This window comes from Pogona vitticeps, chromosome 2 (genome assembly GCF_051106095.1).
Source record: "Pogona vitticeps strain Pit_001003342236 chromosome 2, PviZW2.1, whole genome shotgun sequence".
In the NCBI taxonomy this organism is placed as follows: Eukaryota; Metazoa; Chordata; class Lepidosauria; order Squamata; family Agamidae; genus Pogona; species Pogona vitticeps.
The window spans coordinates 145,399,428-145,421,038 of NC_135784.1; the positions used below are offsets into that span (position 1 = coordinate 145,399,428).

Below are 21,611 nucleotides of genomic sequence, written 5' to 3' on the forward strand. Positions count from 1 at the left end.
TAAGGGAAGGTACCTTTGCTCTTTTGGCATAGCTTCTAATATTTAACTTATCGAATATTGTAGTTTGCAAATTGTTGATGGTTCTATCTACAATCCCCATAGCCTTTCTGACAATAAATAATGATGTTCTTGCATTGATTATTGAAATTTTTGTACAGGGATTGAGAACTTTTTTTTCCTGTTGAAGGTCGCATTAATTTGAGGTTGATTTGTAGGAAAACATCTATGGAGGCTGAAAATGGAATGGAGTCATCTCTTCTTCTCTTTGTGCTACTCCTCTCTTCTTCTTCCCAGTCCTCTCTCTGATCTTTGGGTTTCTCTGGGAGGGCAAGGTATGACCTTACAGTTCTGCAGGGCTTTTGAAGTTTAGACCATATCTTGGCCTAGTGCTTTGATTTCCTCACCCATATCTTAATGCAGTTGGTTACTTGAGGTCTTTTGATTCAAAGAACTATAGCAACCCTGAACATTCATTTCTCATTCTCTTCACATTCTCTTCTTGCCTGCCTTTCAAAGCAGGGTGAGGAACTATATTATGGGAGGGACAGATTTTCTTCATGCAACTTTCTGCTATCTATATGATGTTCAGGATAAGCCTACATCCTGATTTTATTTTATTTAAGACAGAGAGGGAGTCCTGCAAAATCCCCAGGGAATTTTTTTTTTTAGCAGCCATAGAGTCTCCCAGGTTCCTCAGTACACACATACTGTATAACAGGCAATTTCTGTTCTTGGAAGTCTTCAGGATTTCTGGTTTTTCTTAAAAATGAGATGCAGCATCCTAAACTATCACATATTGTTTTCTTCCCTTCTTAAAGCCCCAAAGGGAATTTTGTGAAACTAAAAGTGAACTTCTGGCCCCACTCAGTTTTCTTTTTAGGGCTAGGTGTGGCCCTGCACTTCTGGCTCTGAAAACTTCCTTGATCTCTAGCACACATCCCTCCCCAGATTTTTTTTAAAAAAATTGCTCTATTTTCCTTTGCTTATTTTAAAGACAAAAATCAAATTAACATAAAATAAAAAGATGTAATAAACTGAGTGATGGAAATTATAAAACTAAGGCAATAATATTTAATTGGGGCCTGCTTTTTTGCTCCTTCTTTGTTCCCCATACATGATATACCAGTGGTTCCCGCCCTTGGGTCCCCAGATGTTCTTGGACTACAACTCCCAGAAATCCTGGCCAGCACAGCTAGCGGTGAAGGTTTCTGGGAGTTTTAGTCTGTGATCATCTGGGGATTGAAGATTGGGAACCACTGCAATAGGGGACAGGGAAGCAAAGTCCTGGCATTGGCAGACCACATCTGAATGGCTGGGTATTGTGGGGACTCTTTTCCTTCTTGACTATGAAGGAAAAAGTTCCACAGGGAGCCTTCATGATCTGGATGGAAAACATCTGTGGACTTGAAGTTCTTTGTCCTTTTTTTTAGCAGTCTTTTCCTCGTCTGATTTTTTTCCCCTTATTATTTCTTGTTGTCTGGATTCTCTCTGCCTCCTCCAATCCTTTGTCTCAGTGGCCAGACTGCTGTGGCATGTAGAACAGCAGAGAGCTTTGTAGTTAAAACATGGGAAATAAGAGCTTGTTTTAAAGGTGTTAGACGGCGTTTACTGCAGTTTTGTGATGCGTGGGGATGAGTTCTGCCTTGCTAAATCAATTTTAACATTCCAGTCAAGTAGTCAATCGAATGAGCTATATTAAAACCTCTTGAGTGGCATTTCAGTCCTTCCCAATTATGTGGCTGTACTCTTATACTTTCTATAGTACCTATGATAAAGGAAAGCTAGGGACATCTGTTTATGGCCTCCAATGTCTTTGTTGTATTGAGATCTCTCAACATCCCATGCCTGAAGACATGGCGATCACCTGCCCGATTCATTAGGCATCTGCCCCCACTGGAGAAAGGCAGGGCTGAAAGGCTTCATGGCTGAGGATATGCTGAGATCCCAACATTGGGGCAACTTCCTTTTCTAACAGCTAAGCCGAAGCTCAGCCTATCCTCTCATTCGCCCAACACAGAAAACCTAAACATCTATCTCTTCTTCTGTACTCCCACACTCTGATTCCCTCTCCAACCCTGTCAAGGTCACACTACATATCCTGCATCCACCCATTCACCCCAGTAACCCTGCAGCCCTTACAGCCAACCCTAAGACTGGCCTGTGCTGGCCTCAGGAGAGCAGGAGTCCGATTGCTTCCTTTTCCTTCTCTCTTTTTGAGAAGGTTCAGCAGACAACCTATCCTGGCATCAGGCTGAACGAAACATTTGGTATGCAGCTGCCTGCAATCTTAGCTCCCTGGGAATACCTTTCTTTCCTGAATGCCCAGAGGCATTCAGGGGGGAAAAAGTTAATTGTGTGGGTGGCTGCAAGGAGCTGTCCAAGGTGACTTGGAAAGTAACTAGCAATAAGAAGCAGGTAAATATAAAGGGCAGAGGAACTGGGGGTTGCTCCGGATGGTGTCAATGGATGTATTGGTGTTGGGGGGGGGGAGTCCTGTGTGGGCAGTAGTGAGCATAAAATCAGCTTGGTGTATATCCATTAATGTGCTGCTTACATGAACTGGGATACCATGAGTAAAGGGGAAATTGGTCTTCAATTTTAGTCCCGTTCTTAGAGTGGCACTTTTTTCATCCCTCCTCTCTCTCTCTCTGCTGTTCAATGGTTTTGAAACTGGGCTCCTTTTCTTGCATAGGCTCCCTGAGCAATTTAGAAACCCACCAAGTCAGAGGATCCTTTTCATCATGTACATCCCATTTATATGAGTAAAATATCGCACTTGCATTTCCTGTGTTTCTAAAATGGTGCATCAAAATGAAACTAGTGTGTGCCATTGCCCTAATTTGTTTAAAATTTTTGTTTGCAAATTTGTCAGCTGTAGTTAGTATTGACTTCATTTACTTAATAGTCTTTGTGCAAAACTGTGGCTTTCTGCTAAAACAGAAAGAACAACAGGAAGAAATAAACTATGTGACGATTTGCAGAAGTGCAAAGAATGATTTACGAAGAAGCATTAATTCCAATCCATAGGAGTGATTTTCATCCAAATATTTCACTCCTTGTAAATGCAAGATTTAGTGCAAGACCCCTTTTAGTCTCTGCATTTATTTGAAAATGATTTGAGGTGATTTTGGAAGGGCAGGAAGTCATTTCAGTAGCTTGCCATAATAATTTTCCATTTTATTTCCTTCTGCCTCTGTTAAAGGATAGATAAAATCAAGCTGGAAATAGTCTGAAGCATTTCTGTTGCTGTAGATTAGCACACAATAATTGAGTGGTATCTGTAATGATTTGGCTATAGTTCACAGCCATAAAAGTGCACTTGATTCATTGTAATTGTCTTCAAGAAGTTAACCTGTGTATTTGGAATGCCATTAATCTCCTGTAGTGCTAGTTTCTTTGTGTAGAATGCAACACTTGGCTTTGTCCTTAGTGTTCTATTCTTGTGATGAGGTTAGAATGGCTGTTTGAAATTACAGCTGCACAGTAGTGCAACTATTTTGTCAACATTCTACACAGCAATTCTAAAACTATGGGCAGTCCAAACAAAACTTTATAACTCTGAAGCTGGATTTCAGATTACAACCAAATTTGTCACAGGTGTAGTAGACAGTCTGCTCTTGCTCTGTGCCGAACTTGGGAACTTTTGGGCAAAGTGTTTCCATGCTATTTTTCTATAGGTAAATGGGGTTGTGGTGGTTAAAAGTAAAATGGTCTCTTCCCCACATGCAGAAGCAAGTGACCTAAATATCCCCAGATTTAAAATAGCTCATATAATTTGAAAATACCAATCTTGCTTATATTGAAAAAGAATGATTGGTTCTACTCACTTTAAAAAAATTGGGAAGAACCAAGGCTGCAGTATCTTAAATATTAAACCTAAAAAAAGATCTTTCAAAAGTTAGAAACTGACTTTGTTGTAAACTGACCATGCATAGAACAAGGCTTACCAAGAAGACTCTTCCAAAGTAGATACATTATTGCAGCTTTCTGCTCAGAAGGCTATAGGTCATGCATTAAAAGGTCATGGAGACAGAGAAAAAGCAAATTTTCTTTAAGGGGAGTCCAAAGCACCAAAAATAAAACAGGTTTGCTTTAAAGAAAATAATGGAGTGACAGTTCTTCAGAAAGGGACATTTTGCCATATATCTCCAGAGAATCAGCACACAATTTTGTAAGGCATATTCAAAGTACTTCTGTATTATAAAAACACAGAGTAGTTGTGTCCCTCACAGTCCTGAATGCTTTCTATAAACATTCTCTCAGGATTTCTGTGACGAGGCTCTTGACACAAGTCTTCAATCAAGGAGATCAGCTCCAGGTCTCTAGCAACCTAAACTTTTAACTCTGTCAGTAAGGACCCAATTAGATGAGTCTCAGGAAGAGAACTTTTTAATTCCTTCCTGGCCAAAGCATTGGTGCTGGCTAAGGGACTCTGTGTCTGGTTGTAAAAATATTTTATAAGACATTTAAAAAAGATTAGAGAACAAATATTCAGAATCTCACTAATTTAAGCTGTGAAATTACTATTTTTTGCTTTGGGGCTGGGGATGGTCTTACTCAATGTTAGCAGAGTTTTGGTACTCATATCTTGTCATAATTTCAATCACTCCAGCCTTCTGGTCACTACACAATTGTTTGGCAATAAAGAAAGAAACTCCGGAGATCTTATGTGCCACCAAGTGACTTGTGATATGTGGTGATTATATGAGTTACTGAAATCTGAAATGTTCTATCATTAACAACTCTTCCGAGATCTTGCAGAACAGCAGCATATCCAGTTAGATTGTTCTTATTGTCACACCTTCCTAGCAATATTGTATTTTCCAGTAGGTTCTCCTCAACCAACACCTGTGCCCTCTTTATTGAGACAATCTGTTTCATTTTTGGTCATACTCTCTTCTCCTCCCCCCCCCCCAATTTTTTTCCCAGCAGTATTGTTATTTTCTGGTCAGCTCTGTATTCTCATATGTGCATGGTAGGATAGCCTCAGTTTACTCATTTTTGCTCTAGTGAGAGTTCAGGCTTGACTTGATTGAGCACCCATTGTTCTGCCTTTCTGGCTGTCTGTGGTATCTGTAAGGCTCACCTCCAATACCGCATTTTAAAGGAGTTGATTTTTGTCCCTGTCTTTCTTCATAGTCTTTCCTGGCATTTTGAATCGTGGATACAGAAGCACAATATCCCACATCCATAAACCACAGGGTTTTTTTTTTAAAAAAAAGAATTGAATCCTATATTCTAATGTGATGGCAAATCAGCCAGGCTAGAGAAAGAGAGAGAGATTGAGAGAGAGAGAGAGATCAGTTCATCTTCCCTTGGAGGCAGGAATGCCATTTATCAAAATCACTGTTGCTGTTTACCTTCAAAAACAGATTAAGAAAAGTTCCTGATATCTAGCAAGCGTGTGGGCATGTAGTTAATGTGTTGACATAGAAAAATAGCTTAATTCTTCATATGCTTCTAGCCAGTTATTAGCTTTTCTTTGATGCCTGAATAAATCTGGAAAGCAAAACCAACAGTGAATATATATCACTGGAGTCAGTACAGAATTCCTAAACACTTATTTCTCTACAAGAGTCTTAATTTCTTTTCTGATTCCAAATACTAAAAGGCAATTGCAGGCAAACAAGGCAGCGAATTATGAGAAAAATTAAATGATAAAAATAAAGTAAAGTAAACATATTGTGAATATCAAAGGAAAACAATGGGGATAGAAATCAGAAGCAAATACAGTATAACATTCATCCCTTGGGAGGAGAAGCTTTTGAAGATAATAAAGTTTTCTTTTATAGACAAACCAGCATAAGGAGATAGTATTACACGTCTCCTAAATGAAGAATTTGGGTGCCCCAAAGACAAGGCAAGGGCTGTCCTCATATTCCCAGCAAACCTGGCACCTTGAGCTGGTCTCTAGCGATAATTTTTCTGCAGCTGGTTATGGAATGAGGAAAGAATCCCAGAATAACAAGAGTGGGTGAATCACAAGTGAAGTACTGTTGCCCTATAATGTAAATATGTTAGTTATATTGAAACAATATTGGACTATGACTAGACAGCTCCTGCGTCTGAGAAGGTGTGAGGTCATCATATTGCCAGCCTGTGAGGTCCAGCCTGGTTTTCCTGTCAATTGTAGGAATATCTTGCTTCCTATGTTCCATACTGGCTAAGTTTTTCAAGCTAGTTTATGGTCCTGTTTGCGAGTTTGCAGTAATGAGAGGGAAAGGTGTGGTAGATGCTGCTTATAGTACAGAGGCACAGAATTTTCACATAAAACAGTATATTTGTGTTGGTGTAAATTAGCATACAGCCAATCAGTGAGGACATTGCATCACCCCAGACACTACTTCATTTCATCATCATCATAACCTTTATTGGCATAAAACATACAACAAGCAGGGGTCCTCAGATAGATGGAGGGTATATACCCTGCATGAAGCAGATCAAAAAGCTTCAATGCAGGCAGAATAAAGCATTACATATTTTCAAGGTATACGGTAGTTGTAGACCACTGCATCATGTAGATTAGGAATGCTTAATGCAAAGCTTAAATCGATAAAAAAGCTGTGGAGAGTAATACAGCCATGACCAGATTACGTTGGGAGAGTGGTGCAACTATGCCTGGGGGATGGTCTCTCTGATTTGAATCGCGGTATGTAAAAAGCGAGTGACATAGGTAGTGACATGGTTAATATTCCCCTGGACTAAGAAGCAAACTTTGGCCTTATCGGAGCGTCCTTGAAAACTGGAGAGCAATGGTTCTAGAAATCTTGCTCGCAAGCTGTTGTAGAAAGGGCAGTCCAAGAGAACGTGAGAAACTGTTTCGATGGCATCTTGACCGCAGGGGCATCATCTGAGATTAAGTGGGACTCTATGGTATCTACCAAGTAGAATAGCCGACGGTAGTATGTTGAATCTTGCCAGCATAAATGCTCTTCTGTAGTGGGCGTCGGTTAGAAAGGAGAAATAGGGAGCTAAGAGCCCTGGCTTCAGGGGTAGGCCCAAATGACTAGGGGAACAAGTTTTCCGAGCTGCCTCGGTCAGATGTTGGAATTGGATGTCTAACAGTCTGCGTTTGATTGATCGAAACACTACTTCATTTAATACACATACTGCATGACTCAGCATTTTGCATACCTGTCAAATGTGGCTGCTGATTATCATAGGCCTTGTTCTACCTCAGTGTGGAAATTATCTTTGACAGTTTGATACTTCATTCTTTGGCCAGCAAGTAAAAAAGAGGATTTGGAAATGCATGCCTTGTTCCCTTCAGATTAGGGTTTATTAGTTTCTGCTCCAGATACTGGGATGATGAACTTGTGTGACATTAATTCCAAGCCTTAGGAACAGAGAAGATGTGCAAAGTCAAGTTTAAGACAAGTATGAAAAATTAGGTGCTCCTCTTCCGGCAATGCTTCAGTGAAACTATAATTACTGAACTTGTATTTTCTGGTGCTTGGGAAGCTGTATCTTTGGTGATGGCTTTTCCTTTTCATTTGGAAGCTCTGCTCCTTTCCCCCTTCTCATGGTTATTGGTAACCTTCTCTTTTTATCTGCTTGGCCTTTGCCTCTGTTATGATCCTGCAGCTGTAAATGACTTCCTTTTGCCAATTCCTCCAACACCTTTAAATTTGGTTTCTTCCAAATTAAAGCAGAGAAGACAGTTTTAGATTAGGTCCTTACCTTTATATGGTATATGGCACAGGATGATGGCCTTTTGACTGAAAGCAGTGTTCTATTGTTTTCCCTCTCTCGTTCTCCTTTTTGAAGGAACTGATAACAAATACACATATTGACCATGCTGACCGAGAGCCCCTGTTCACACCGTAATAGTGCTTTGAATCACTGGAGCTGTTACTCCCCTCTGACATTCATCTCATAAAAGCCCAAGAAAGCTGACGGAGGGAGTGCTGCGGGAAAGTAAATCTTTAAAAGATTTAATTCTGCAAAATGACAACTTCTTCTTGTGCCAACCTTAGGAAGAAGGTTTAACCGACTCAGCAGTTTGTATAGCCATATTCTTTATAAATAGTTTCTGATTATGTTTGCTGTTCAAGGTTTCCTTTTGGGACTTGTATAAAGTGTCTTGACTGCTGTATAGCTGAGCAAAGTGTATGATATTTGCAATTCTTTTCCTGTGGGTACACTCCCCTCACCCCATTGTCATCAATATAGGATTTGCACAGAATTGCTTTTTAGACTTCAGCCTGCCATGGAGTTTTGCCTACAGGTAAGCAGTTGGTGCTTCCAACAAAATGTGGTTTCCAAAATTCTGATTTTATTTTCAACTCTTAAAAAAAGAGAAAGAAAGAAAGAAAAGAAAAAGAAAAAGCCTTTAAATGACCCAAGTCTATGTCACAGAGTGCCTGTTCCCCCCCCCCCCCATGTCTTCTATTCACTTTCATCATCTTTGGTTTCCTTCTGAGCCATTATTTGCTGCTCTGTGTACAGTAGTCTTAATCATAATTTGCAAATGGTTGTTCTGGGTTTTTCAGGCTCTTTGGCCATGTTCTGAAGGTTGTTCTTCCTGACGTTTCGCCAGTCTCTGTGGCCGGCATCTTCAGAGGACAGCACTCTGTGCTCTGGTGTAGTTGGCTTGGGAGTGCAGTATTTATGGCTGTGAGATAGGCTTTTGTCTTTTTCTGTAGATGGGTGATTAGTGTGTATTGTTGTGGGTGTATTGTTGTGCTAAGGGGAAGAGATTATCTGTTCCTGTGGTTGATGGGTGTCATTAGCTGGTCTTTTATGTGTAGTGATCCCCTGTCCTTGTGGGTGGGTAGAGTTCGTTGACCTTTTGCACAAAGTATGTTTGATAGCTGGGAGCCAAGTTTTGTTGAGCTTCATACTTTCCTCTTTTTTGTTGAAACTGTGCTTGTGCTTGTGGATTTCAATGGCTTCCCTGTGCAGTCTGACGTAATGATTGCTGGCGTTGTCCAGTATTTCAGTATTTTGAAATAGAATTTCATGTCCAGTTTGTTTCAGGGCATGTTCGGCTACTACAGATTTTTCTGGTTGTTTTAGTCTGCAGTGTGTCTCTCAAGTCTGCAGCTTGAATACTGTTTGTAGGTTGTGTTTTTCCAAAAGTTTCCCCATGCGGTCTGTGACCCCTTTGATGTATGGCAGAAATACTTTATTTGTGGGTGGCTGTTTTTCTTCTTCAGTTCCGTGTTGTTTTCTTGGTTTGATGGCTCTTGTGATTTCATTTTTGGAGTAGCCATTTGCCTGTAGGACCCAATTCAGATGGTTGAGTTCAGTGCTGAGAAACTGAGCTTCACAGTTCCGATTTGCCCGGTCTACCAATGTTTTGATTATGCCTCTTTTTTGCTGTGGGTGGTAGTTGGAGTTGCTATGCTTCAGTGTCCTGAAACAGTCTTAATCATTACTGAGAGCAACTCTTTGTCTGACAAGATCAGCAGAGGCATTCCAGTCAACACCACCAAGGTGTTGGAATTCGAAACCCACCATTTTGATTTGAGTTTCTAGCCCTCGTTTTGATACTCAGTTTCAACAAAGGAATCTGGCATAGACCTGCCCAGCCCAGTGAAGACTTGTACAGCAGGGGTCTCCAACCCCCAGTCTGCGGCCCAGTGCTTGTCTATGGCCTGGGCCAGACCGGGTCACAGAGACAGATGTCCCACCCACCCCTGCATGCACCCCCCCTACACAGCCCCAATGCACATGCGCTCAAGCGCCCCCTGAGCGCCCCCTGCCCTTTGCGCATGCATTCATGTGCACACCCCCACACAAGTGCCCCTGCCCACGCAAGCACGCTCCCACCCCTTCATGCATGCGCACGAGCCCAGGGTGTGCCCTACTGTCCCCAACTGCTCAGCAGTATTAAAAAATGTGCGGAACCACTGAGGGCTATTGAAAGCTATTTTCTGTTCATGATTTTTAGGTGGACTAATAAAGGTATCATCCGCCCTTACCTGTGAGTTGTGTACAAGGATCACACATTTTTTCCCTTCATTTTCTTCTTTCTTGGCAGCAGATAATAGCCAAAAAGCACAAAGTACCAAAAGCAAAACTGCATTTTGACAGTTAGCCAGCATGGCTGGATAACAGCTGGATTAATAACCAATACCCTGCCAGTTGATGTTAAAGTTTTTGGTGCTATTGTATGGCACATGAGATATGAGTTCTACCTTTCAGAGAAATATGCATCAATTCAGTATTATCCTCTGTGTTATTACTGTACTTGATTACATTTTAAAGCCAGTGTATAATACAGTGCTCATGCATGTACTGTAATTGGTATGCTGTCAACTTGCTCCTGAATAAGAAGGGTGATCATGAGTCTCAGATGTAGCCTTAATGTCATAAAGGATGGTTCAAAAAAGGGGCGTTTGCTGAGGTGACAGTGGGCCATCTTTATAATTTCTACTTTTAAATAAGAAAATCCTCCAGACTTCTGTGTCATTCCATTTCAGAAAAATAGTTAGAGCTCACCACTTGAACATACACTATGGATAAACTTTGTTTCTTTGTTTATTCATTTCCTTTCATTTCTATCCCACCTTTCTACTTAAGAAGGACCCAAGGCAGCTTACCTCATTCAAAGATAGTAAAGCAAAAACCAGTAAGTATGCAAATACTAAAAAGGATGAAACAAATACATACCACAGTTCAAGGTAGTAAACAGAAGCAACATCAAAAGACATTCAGTGCAGTAAGGCACAAGCATCCATATAAGAACCCCAGTCAGGTAGCCAGTAGCTTGCTTGAAGAGAAAGTCTTTGCCTGCTTGAAGAAAAAGGACAAAATTGGGGCAAACTGGGCCTCCTGTGGGAGGGAGTTCCAAGGTCTGGGGACAGCAACTGAAAAGACCCTCTCCCATGTCCCCAACAAACGCATCTGTAAGGGTGGTGGGACTGAGAGAAAGGCCTCCCCGATGATCATAATACCTGGACAGGCTCATAAAGGGGGACATGGTCTTTGAGAACACTTGGACCCAAGCCATTTAAAACCTGGTTAAACCTGGTTATAGGTTAAAACCTGTCACAGTGGAGCTACTGTAACAGGAGGGTTATATGATCCTTGTAACCAGCCCCGTTTAACAATCTGGCTGCTGTGCTTTGGATCTGTTGAAGATTCCGAACACTTTCCAAAGACAGCTCCACGAAGAGTTCATTAGAATAATCCAGCCGGGATGTAACTAAGGCATGTGACACCGTGGCCAGATCAAACATGTCCAGTAATGGGTGCAGGCTGGCACAATAGTTTTAACTGTGTAAATGTATTCCTGACCGCAAGTGAAACCAAGGCATCCAGGCTCAGAGAAAAATTCAGGAGCACCCCCAAACCTGTGTCTTCAGAGGGAGTGGAACCCCATCCAGCACAAGCTGGATCTCTGTTCCTTGAGCTGCCTTTCGATTGACTAGGGACACCTTTTTCTTGTCAGGATTAAGTTTCAGTTTATTCACCCTCATCCAGTCAGTTACTGACACCAGTCAGTTTTCCAGGCAAGGAGAGCTTGTCCCAGGTGGTAGGGGCACAAGAGCAGCCTCAGTCCTCAGTAATCAAATATTGCTCCCTTCCCATAAGGAGCCATAGACTAGAGTATAGTAGTATGTCATGCATTCAGTATTTGCAAGAGAGAGTACAAGAGTGCAAATGTTTGGGACTGTTAACATTTGTTTCCAGCGGGACCTTGGAAAGAAAACACAAAGGAGCCTGCCGAGAACAGGCATTCATCATGTTGAGACAGAATCTGGAATAGCACCTCATTCATGGACTTGCAGTTGTCAAGGTTACTTTGCTTTATTTTTAAAATATAGGTTTAAAGTAATTGAATGAGGAGGGTTATCTTATTTTGAAATGTTTTAAATATTGACATCAAAGGCCATCCTATTTCAAAAGCATTTGGGTGGCCTACTGCTCTTTTTTAAAAAATTGAATGGCCATAAAACAGGTGTAATTTGCAGATAAGGACCTTATCAATCAGAGCTACTCTGCCAGTGCCCTCTCTTCTGCTTTCATGAAGGGCATGTTTGGCTTACTCCAGCTGAAATGTTTGCTTCCAGTTGTGACCGAGACCCATTTCATAAGAAGCATTCTAGCACTAACGTTTTCTTTGTCATAAAGAGCTCAAATCACATCTCCTGGTGATAAATTTCTGATGTTAATGTTTCCAGTTGTTACTGTGGTCTTTATGTGCTTTCCTTAGTATTGCATGCAAGCATCATATTGCTCAGATTATACAGTGAGTGTTGCTCCCTCATGGGAGGCAAATGTTTTAGAAATTATGATGAGAGTTTGGGGAAGTTTGTTTGTTTGTTTGTTTGTTTGTTTTGAAGCATAACTCCCAAACCTGGGAACTGCAGTCCAAAAAAAGTAACTTTTCCAAGCTCTTACTGTAATTCAGCAACCAGTTTTCTGTTACGTAGTTCTGCCTGTACAAAAGGATAAATGGCTGTGATAAATGACAACTAATTAAAGAGCTAATTTTTTAAATTTGGTATGCATGCAGCTTTGTATCATTGTGCACCAGTTGTGTGTGCCCCAAAACTGCAAAAGAAACATTGTAATTAATAGCAATCTGCCATGACTGGTGACATCAGTCCCAATTGGCAAGCACAGCTATGCATCAGGATACTGTATATTGCCATGTAGTCAAGCAAGCTTGGTTATGGGACTTCCTGGAAGGCTGCTGACATCTGCCTGGTATCCTCAAAGTGACAGTGGGAGAAGTAGTGCTTTCTTGTTTTCTGAGTAAGAAGACTGATAGTTCCTTTTTAACTGTGATCCTTTGTCAGTTTAATTGCACAGTAGCGCTGCATGATGATCCTTTTGTCTTGAGCCTCTTCTGGCTGTCAGAATGGCAAGTAGATGAACTGTGCAGCCCAAATCAGGTATTATCTGCCTATGCTCAGTTACTGGCAATTTATTATTTCCATGTTGTGTGTTGACCTTTGTTCTGCCCTATTTACTTATTTATGTGCAGTTGGATGTAAATGGAAGAACATGGATCTAGTTCCTTGGCAAAAGGGATTTTATCTTGATTTTTTGCCATGTATTTTTGCATAGAGTTTGGCAAAGTTCTGCAAAGGAAAGTGAAAGAATAAAGAAAACTATTTTCAGTGAGCGATAATTGGGTGTAAAAGGCATCCGGCCATTTCATCTAACTGTCATTTCCCCCTATAATTCAAGCTTTGGAAAGGTTTTTCTTCTTGCACACTCAGGATTTTGAAGGGCTTTTCTTTTTAACCAGGGAATCAGTGTTGTATATATATATTGGCAACTGTTCCTTTGTAGAAGTGCTTTGAACAGTGGTCCTTTGGTGCAAGGCATGGTATCTCTTAGACTAGGATTGGGCATCATCCAGAGGTCAAAGGGCCATGCACAAGTTCTTGGACTTTTGAGGTTTGCACTTGATCCTGCACTTCTCCCATGTTTTCTTACAAAATTGGTGGTTGCAATTTTGTACCTTCTGGTGGCCGTCTAAAATATTGTATGTACCTAAATGTAAATATAAAATATTTTGTGGTTCTGGGGGCTGGGAGGTTACTTAAAACACAGCAGAATTTCACCCAAAGTCTTTAGGAGCTCAGAGGGGACTTTCTGAGTCCATATTTTTCCAAAGTAATTTTAGAAAATAAGGTATGTGTATCTCCTAGGGCCTCCAAAGTGTTGCAGGCTGAACATATCCCACTTTTCATAAGATCAAAGGGTGTGGGAAGTGCACAAGATGGCCTTCCTGAAACTGCTGTCCTAGGATGTAAATTAGATAGCAGCCTCTCTGTCTGTCTGTCTGTCTGTCTTTCTCTCTCTCTCTTTGTAAGAGTTTATGCAGTCTCTAGGATAAGAGCTAAACATTCAATGCAGTATATACTATAAGAATAATTTACAAACAGAAGTATTTAAGCAGGATGTAAAATATATGTACCTATATCTTTTCTCTTGACAAACCAATGTTTACAATAATAGGCTGGTCCAACATGATTGTTTTCCAATGGCTCTGAAATTTGCTTTCTTCTCATGTTGCCTCTGATTTTAACACTGATATATAGAAAAGTACACTCAGGATGGAGAATAAATACAGCCAGCTCATTCTTCCATTGCCTCAAAAACTAATTTTGTTTGGTCATAAAATCACTGAGAGCAAGAGTGATCTGTACTAGTTCAACTGCATCAGTATTTTTGAAGTGGAATGTTGTTATTGGTTTCTTTGAAATGTAGTAGGTGAAGCTGGACCCCCTGAACAGGCAAGTTTAGTACAGTGGTGCCTCCCATTATGATGTTAATTCGTTCCAGCAAAATTGCTGTAGAACGAAAACGTAATGCGAAAATAAAAAGCCCATTTAAACGCATTGAAACCCCTTCAATGTGTTCCAATGGGCTGGAAACTCACCATCCAGCAAAGATCCTCCATAGGGCGGCCATTTTCGGTTGCTGTCTTGCGAGGAACCCATCCCAGAAAACAGCGGGGAGCCATTTTATTTACCCAGCGGCCATTTTCAAAGTGCTGATCAGCTGTTGGAAAATTGTTATTTTGCGAGGAATTGGTTCCCAAAGCAGGGAATCGATCATCATAAAGGGAAAAAACCCTATTCAGACCATCGTTTTCCTATCGCAAAGTGATCACAAAAACATTGTCGTAATGCGGTTTCATCGTAATGCGGGGCAATCGTAAAGCGAGGCACCACTGTATTACGTATTCTGCAGTATATGGAAACTGACATGATGGCGCTGCGGGTTAAACCGCAGAAGCTTCTGTGCTGCAAGGTCAGAAGACCAGCAGTCGTAAGATCGAATCCACGTGACGGAGTGAGCTCCTGTCGCTTGTCCCAGCTCCTGCCAACCTAGCAGTTCGAAAGTATGTAAAATGTGAGTAGATAAATAGGTACTACCTCAGTGGGAATGTAATGGCGTTCTGTGTCTAGTCGCGCTGGCCACGTGACCATGGAAACTGTCTTTGGACAAACGCTGGCTCTACGGCTTCGAAACGGGGATGAGCACCGCGCCCTAGTCGGACACGACTGGACTAAATGTCAAGGGGAACCTTTACCTTTTTATATGGAAACTAAATTGTCTTGCAATAGCTAACAAATTAAACACAAGCATATGTTTACAGTTGTCCTGAACTTCTATTAATGGCTTGTTTCAACTGTTTCCCATGTGATTAGCATTCTCCTTCATTGTGGTTTTACTGCTGCCACTCGTAGTTGCTCATGCTGGGGAAAACCTGTAACATATCCTTCTAGCATATATTCTGCAGAGGATATGAACGTGGGACCGATAGGAACACCCACAAACTCTGTCTCCGCACCATTAAAGCAAGTTAATGGGAGCAACGTATTTGCAATCTATCTGGGGAACCTCAGATGACACCATACTGAGCCTTTTCTAGGGAAAGAGGCTTGATGTCTCCCTGAATACAACAGAAAAGTGAAAGTCATTGTCAAGATTGTAATTAGGGTGGAGCACAAAAATTTAAAGAGCACTGAAGTCTAGAGGTGAATCTACTTTTTTAAAAAAAGCATAAATTTTCTTTTAGAGAGAGATCATCTTCTCCTTGTCCTTTTCCATGTCAGCTCCCACCCATGCCTCACAGAGAAACAAATGGGAGGCCTTTTGCCTCAGGTGCTGAAATAGCTAGTTATTATAGTTATAGTTAGAATTCTTCATTATTATACTGTAATTTGTTCCGGGGCTGGGGGAGAAAGTCAACATAGGAAGCACACCTCTTTTGTATAAATATCTATTTGTGCAAATAACTATGTGTGCCGCTGAGGAGCTGAGGTACAAGATTTGATAATAAAAGTTCTTTATAGTAGCTTTCAATTTACACATTTTTAGGACAGTTCTGCCCCCACCCTTATTTTTCTGTTCCAAGTCTCTTGTTCTTCCTGATTTTGGCCTCTGCTGGTTTTGTTAAAGAATCTATCTGTATCTCCGGACAGAAGCTTCTTGCCGTGGCTCTGATAACCCAAGTGGTTGGGTGTATTTTTTTTAATTGAGGAAAATTATGGGGATTATAAGAGATCTTGTTTGTTTGACAACCTTGTTGAACAAAACATCAGGACATTGAATCATGGGGTGAGGCTGTGTGGAGCTGAGAAGACAGCTGTGTGGGGCAGGTTAAGTTCTGATAAGCCTCTGTCAGAACCCTGTTTTGCCCTGGTTGATAGGATATAAATTTTAGAATTAACAAATCAAATTTCATGGTGGCATAGCCTGGGTATGCTGTGGGATACTGCTATTATACTGTCATGTCTTAAACAGACTCCCCCCATTCCCCGATAATCAGAGCCAGGGATTACATGGTGTGCTGTCTTAGATGCTTCATCCTGGCTGGCTGCATTTAAAAATTACAGTGCTAGTTTCAAGCCAAAGCAGCTTTTTGCAAGGCTGGGTCAAAGGCATGACTGGGGAGGGGGGGAGGCGAAGGGGACATAAATGAAAAGATAAAACATTCTACTCTGTGAAGTCTGTGTTGTAGCAGACATGTACGTGTGTAGCTCAAGGAAAGGAAGGAAGGAGATAGCAGTGAGGGAGATCATTCTTGAGTTTTATCTGTCTCATGTTTCATTCTCTCATTAGATTTCCTTCAAAAGATTAATTTTCACTGTATACTCCCCATGACCTTTTTTCCCCTGCAAGCAACTGCAACTACTGACTTCTTTTTTAGCAGATAGATCTCCCATTGTGTTGTCCTTATTACATCCAGTATTTTTTTTTACTTGCACTTGTGAAGGCCAAAGTGTTTCATGAGCAATACTAATGTATTGGCTAACATGGATATTTCATTTCATTTCATTCATTCCATCTTTCTCCCCGAGATAGCTCACAATCAATTAAAAAACCCCACAATAATCAGAATTTAAAAATCATAACACAAAATGTTAAGAAATAATTAAATACACAACACTGTTCACAATACTTTTTCGAACACTTTCAAAAATTCCTAATTTCAGTAAATGCAGTGTTCCTAAAAACCCCACTTACTACTCAAAAGCCTGCCTAAAAAGTCTTTGCCTGATGACAGGTGGAGGGGGCCAATCTGTCTTCTCTGGGAGTGCATTCCATTGCTAGGGACAGCCACTGAAAAGGCCTCTTCTTGCCTCCTCATCAAGTGAGCCTGTGAGGTAGTGGGGCTGAGAGAAAGTGTTTTTCTCTCCCCAGAATATATTAAAAGCCGTGGAGGTTCCTATGGGCTTAATCAGCATTTTGAATTGGGCCTAGAAATGGTCTGGCAGACAGTGATGTTCTTTTAAAAGGGGAGTTATATGTTTCCTATAACCTGTTTCTGAACATCTTCAAATACAGCTCATTGCAGTAGTTCAGATGGGAAGTAGCTAAAATGTGTGTTGCTGCAACCAGATCAGAGAACTCAAGGAATGGGCGCAGCTAGCACATCTTACAAATGCATTTCCAGCCACTGAAATCTGGGTCTCCAGACCCAGGGTTGAAACCAGGACCCCACACCCAAGCTGGGGAACTGACTTCATGGGGAGTGCAGCTCACTCTGGTACAAGCTGAATCCTTGCTCCCTGATCTGCCTTTTGTCTGACTAGGAGAACCTCTGTCTTGTGGGAATTAGGTTTCAGTGTGTTTGCATTCCTTCAGTCCATTACTGGCATCAGACACTGGTCAGGATCCAGAACAGCTTCTCTGGAATCAGACAGAAAGAAGAGATAGAATTGGGTATTATTGGTATACTTGGGGCACCAAACCTGAAACTCTGGACATCCACTTTCAGTGGTTTTTAGTAGATATTAGTAGATCCTGGTCCAGATCATCTGTCAAGTCAGCCAAAATCATCTCTGTTCCATAACTAAGAAGGGAGCCAGATTGAAATGGATCTAAATAATCTGGTTCCTCCAGGAACCCCTGGAGCTAAGCAACTGCCACATGTTCCAACACTCTGCCCAGAAAATGAACGTTGGAGACTGCCAATAATTACCTAATAAAATGGGACCCAAGAAGGGCTTTTAAGACAATTGTCTTAGTACTGCCTCCTTTATATATGTTGGTACCTGACTTTTGGCATACTAGCATTCAGACAATTCTCAAAGAACAGGGGCCAAAGTTACATCCACGGGCCTGCGTCACATATAGCATCTAAGTCAGAGTGGTTCTGCACAACTTTACCTGCGAAGTGTCATCCAAAAACTTCACAGTGTGCTGCCATGTGACCAGCATCCCTTTCTTGTGGCCAGCTGTGCAGAACGCCCCTGACCACCCAAAGCAGCTCTGCTGGCTGGGTCTGCACATATGCACTGGGTTGCAGAGAAGAATAATTGCTTCACTGCCACCACTGCCATATCATAGGCCTTCCAATGAGTGTACCGTGACATACATGAGTGGGGCCAAATATCATATGGGACAGTCCTAGGTCATCACGGTAGACATACAGTCCTGAGTCACTCCTGTGACATCGCAGAATATCACTCACATTTATGACTTTGCTGTCATTAACCAGATAAACTTTTTCCGCTGTGAAAGGACTCGTGCCATGTTTTGCTTATGAGAGCTGCAATAGTCTTTCCCAGAACAACCTCAGGAGAAACTGGCTCTCTGTTTGCAACAAAAGTCAGTGACATTTGGTGATGGTTGGCTCCAAATTGATGACATCATTGGCCAGTAGACTTTCTTCTTTCCAAAGCAGTTTCCCAGGATTTTGTATGTTCTCTTGAGTGAGGCAGAGAAGGAGAAGATAACACAGGTTGGGATTTCCATGCATGTCAAATTTACCCTTAGATTTGTCTCTCTCTGCATAGCTGACCTTTTGATTTATTTCATGATTCTGAGAGCTTGGATCCAGTGTACACAAAAGAATTTCCTCCAGATGTTTTAAAAGCCTAAATGGTTTATATGATTCATTGTGCTTCAGTTTTATTTTTACCAGACTCTAGGCCACAAGCAAGGAGCAATTACTTCCCTGAAATGACACTCCAACAAATAATGCCCCTTAGAAAAATAGGATCAATAAAAATGGTTCCATGCAGTTAGGCTCAAGTCATAGAAATCATGCCAAGATGTGAGACTTCACTTTCTCACTAGCTCAGAGGAGATTTGAATTATTGAAAGGTTTTATACTGTGTATGTTTTGATTCTGCTTCAAATGACTTCTAGAAACAAAATTAAAAGTGATAGTCTATACAAAGCCTGGCCTTCTGGTGATTTCTGAAGTTCAAATTGAATGCATACTCCATTTCACGAGTGAGATTCTCCCTATATTGGAGGAATACCTATTAATGATGCCAACCTCACATCTCTTCTGATTGTTAATTTAGAACGTGTTGTGAAATATCAGTGAACATCAAAATGCTTTTATACGTTGCTGTATAAGATAATAATAGTAGATATTGTTGTATAGTACTCTAAGTAATCTAGCACAGCAGAGCTGACTGGGACAGCAAATGAATCTGCAACAGCAGAGTCATCTTGAGAAATCTGAAAATATTGCAGTTCTTTTGACCTGCAGGTGCAGATTGTGCCCTATCATAGTCGAGACATAGGTGGAAACCCACGTCTGAAGAAACTAAACCTTAACTTGTCTTGACATACAGTTTCTCAATGTCTTGGACAGGAGTGTCTACATCTTTTATTCTAGTAGATTTGGGCTGCTTTAACATGACAGATATCTTGATGGGGCATTTTATAATTTCATGAGATCGCAAGCCTCCAACCAATAACATGACAAAACAGCTTGTCCTCCTCCCTTCCCAGGTCTCTGTAATTGCACAAAATGTCTTTAGTGCTCTTCCCCCTTTCCCCCACACAACAAGGACTGGAGTGGCTTATTATTAAGGAAGTCCTAAGCAACTCATCCAGTCCTTAAAGGTCTTAAAGAAAGCGGTGCTTTCCGAAGTACTGTGCCATTTGGGCAGTTTCATGGTGAGATGGGGAATTTTGAACTAAAAGGGCAAATTTGCACCAAAAAAAACCCTGAGTTTATGCAAAAACATAGTTATCATGTATAGAAGAGCTCTTGTCAAGAATGCCAGGCGATCCATTGCAATCCTCACAGATGAAGAGATGTGTGTGCAGCTCCTTGTCCCTATATCGGAATATTCTTATCAGAATCCAGGTGTGTGCTTAACTTGGACTGTACTACTTTCATTTGAATCATCAACTCCCCTTGCTGCTGGAACCTGAGCTCCAGGACATGTGCTGTGAAAGGCTGGGAAACCCTATGGAGCAGAGTTTTCTGGTGCATAGGGGCTTGCAGGACGGATGAGGGAGATGTGATTACTAGTGGAAGCAATTTGATGCAACTTAAGTTCCCCAAAAGGGATGTGGGTGGCGCTGTGGGTTAAACCACAGAAGCCTCTGTGCTGCAAGGTCCGAAGACCAGCAGTCGTAAAATTGAATCCACGTGATGGAATGAGCTCCCGTCACTTGTCCCAGCTCCTGCCAACCTAGCAGTTCGAAAGCATGTAAAAATGGAAGTAGATAAATAGGTACCACCTTGGTGGGAAGGTAACGGCGTTCCGTGTCTAGTCGCGCTGGCCACGTGACCACGGAAACTGTCTTCATACAAACGCTGGCTCTATGGCTTGGAAACGGGAATGAGCACCGCGCCCTAGAGTCAGACATGACTGGACTAAATGTCAAATTATATGAATTTATTGTGTGTGTGCCAATTTGGAGAAGGGCAAATTGAGCTAGATCCTGTCTAATATATACTTAACATTTCTCCTTATAATAAGGTTTCAAGATTAGGTCTATCCTGGAAACAGCCACTTTCCAGAAACTGGATCATTGAATGGAAACACAACCCCCCAAACTATGAAGCCCATGCAACCAATCCTGAGATGTGGTCCTAATTCAGGCACTGAGTGAAGGAGGATATGATATCTATATAAATCAGATTTCCTCTCCTGCTACCAGCACTGGTTCCTACCTGATATTCTGGCTATCAAATGAGTTGGCCAAAATCCTCTTATGGAAAACTGCATGTGGTGAAGGCAATTTGTACATGTAGGCTTTGCATGTTGTCTGCTGCTGGTTAGTGTCTAATTGCGCAGTTAATTGTGCAAGCAGAGGATGACCTGGTATACAACAAAGAGCTGGAAAGATGCCTCCATCTGCCTCCATGTTTGCCCTTCCTTGGTTGCCTAAAAAAAGAGAGAGAGATTCTGCCATAATCTCTTGAAAAAAGTTCAAGGTGGTGGTGTGCCAAGCTTTCTACTGGTTCAGTTGTTTTGCTACTCAGTGCCTCACTGTTTTCTTTTATTTTCATTGGTTGAGCCTTTAGTGGTGTTCCTGATTGAAAAGCAGCCTACCCCTTGTCATACTTATATCCAGGAAGCAATCTTGTAATCATTCTTATATGGGTACTCTTATATGTATGTTCTTATACATAGGGGGTCAGAGAAGTACCCTGGTGCTTTGAATCATCCATTTACAGTCCACGCTTCTTCCTGTTGCTGTCTTTGTGTTGCAATGTTGTTCCCCTTTTAATTTTTCATTCCCTACAGATTGTTTTAATCCGTTCTCTGAGTTCTTCCCTTAGGCTAAATGTGAAGGCTTCTTCTAGAACACTTTCAAACCTCTAACTAAGGATTCATTTGTTGGAAGAACTCTCATTTCTTCATCCTCACTAAAACTTTGACTTACTGCTTCAGAGCATTTGTTTCATAGAGCGGTGCCCTGCTTAACGACGA

General features: G+C 41.3%; 1 protein-coding gene across 5 annotated transcripts in view; it reads left to right on the plus strand.

Annotated features, from left to right (window-relative positions):
- The window catches only part of SLC39A11 (solute carrier family 39 member 11), a 393,771-nt gene that overhangs the window by 148,726 nt on the left and 223,434 nt on the right, over window positions 1-21,611 (plus strand). The gene's annotated exons all lie outside the window — the stretch shown is intronic.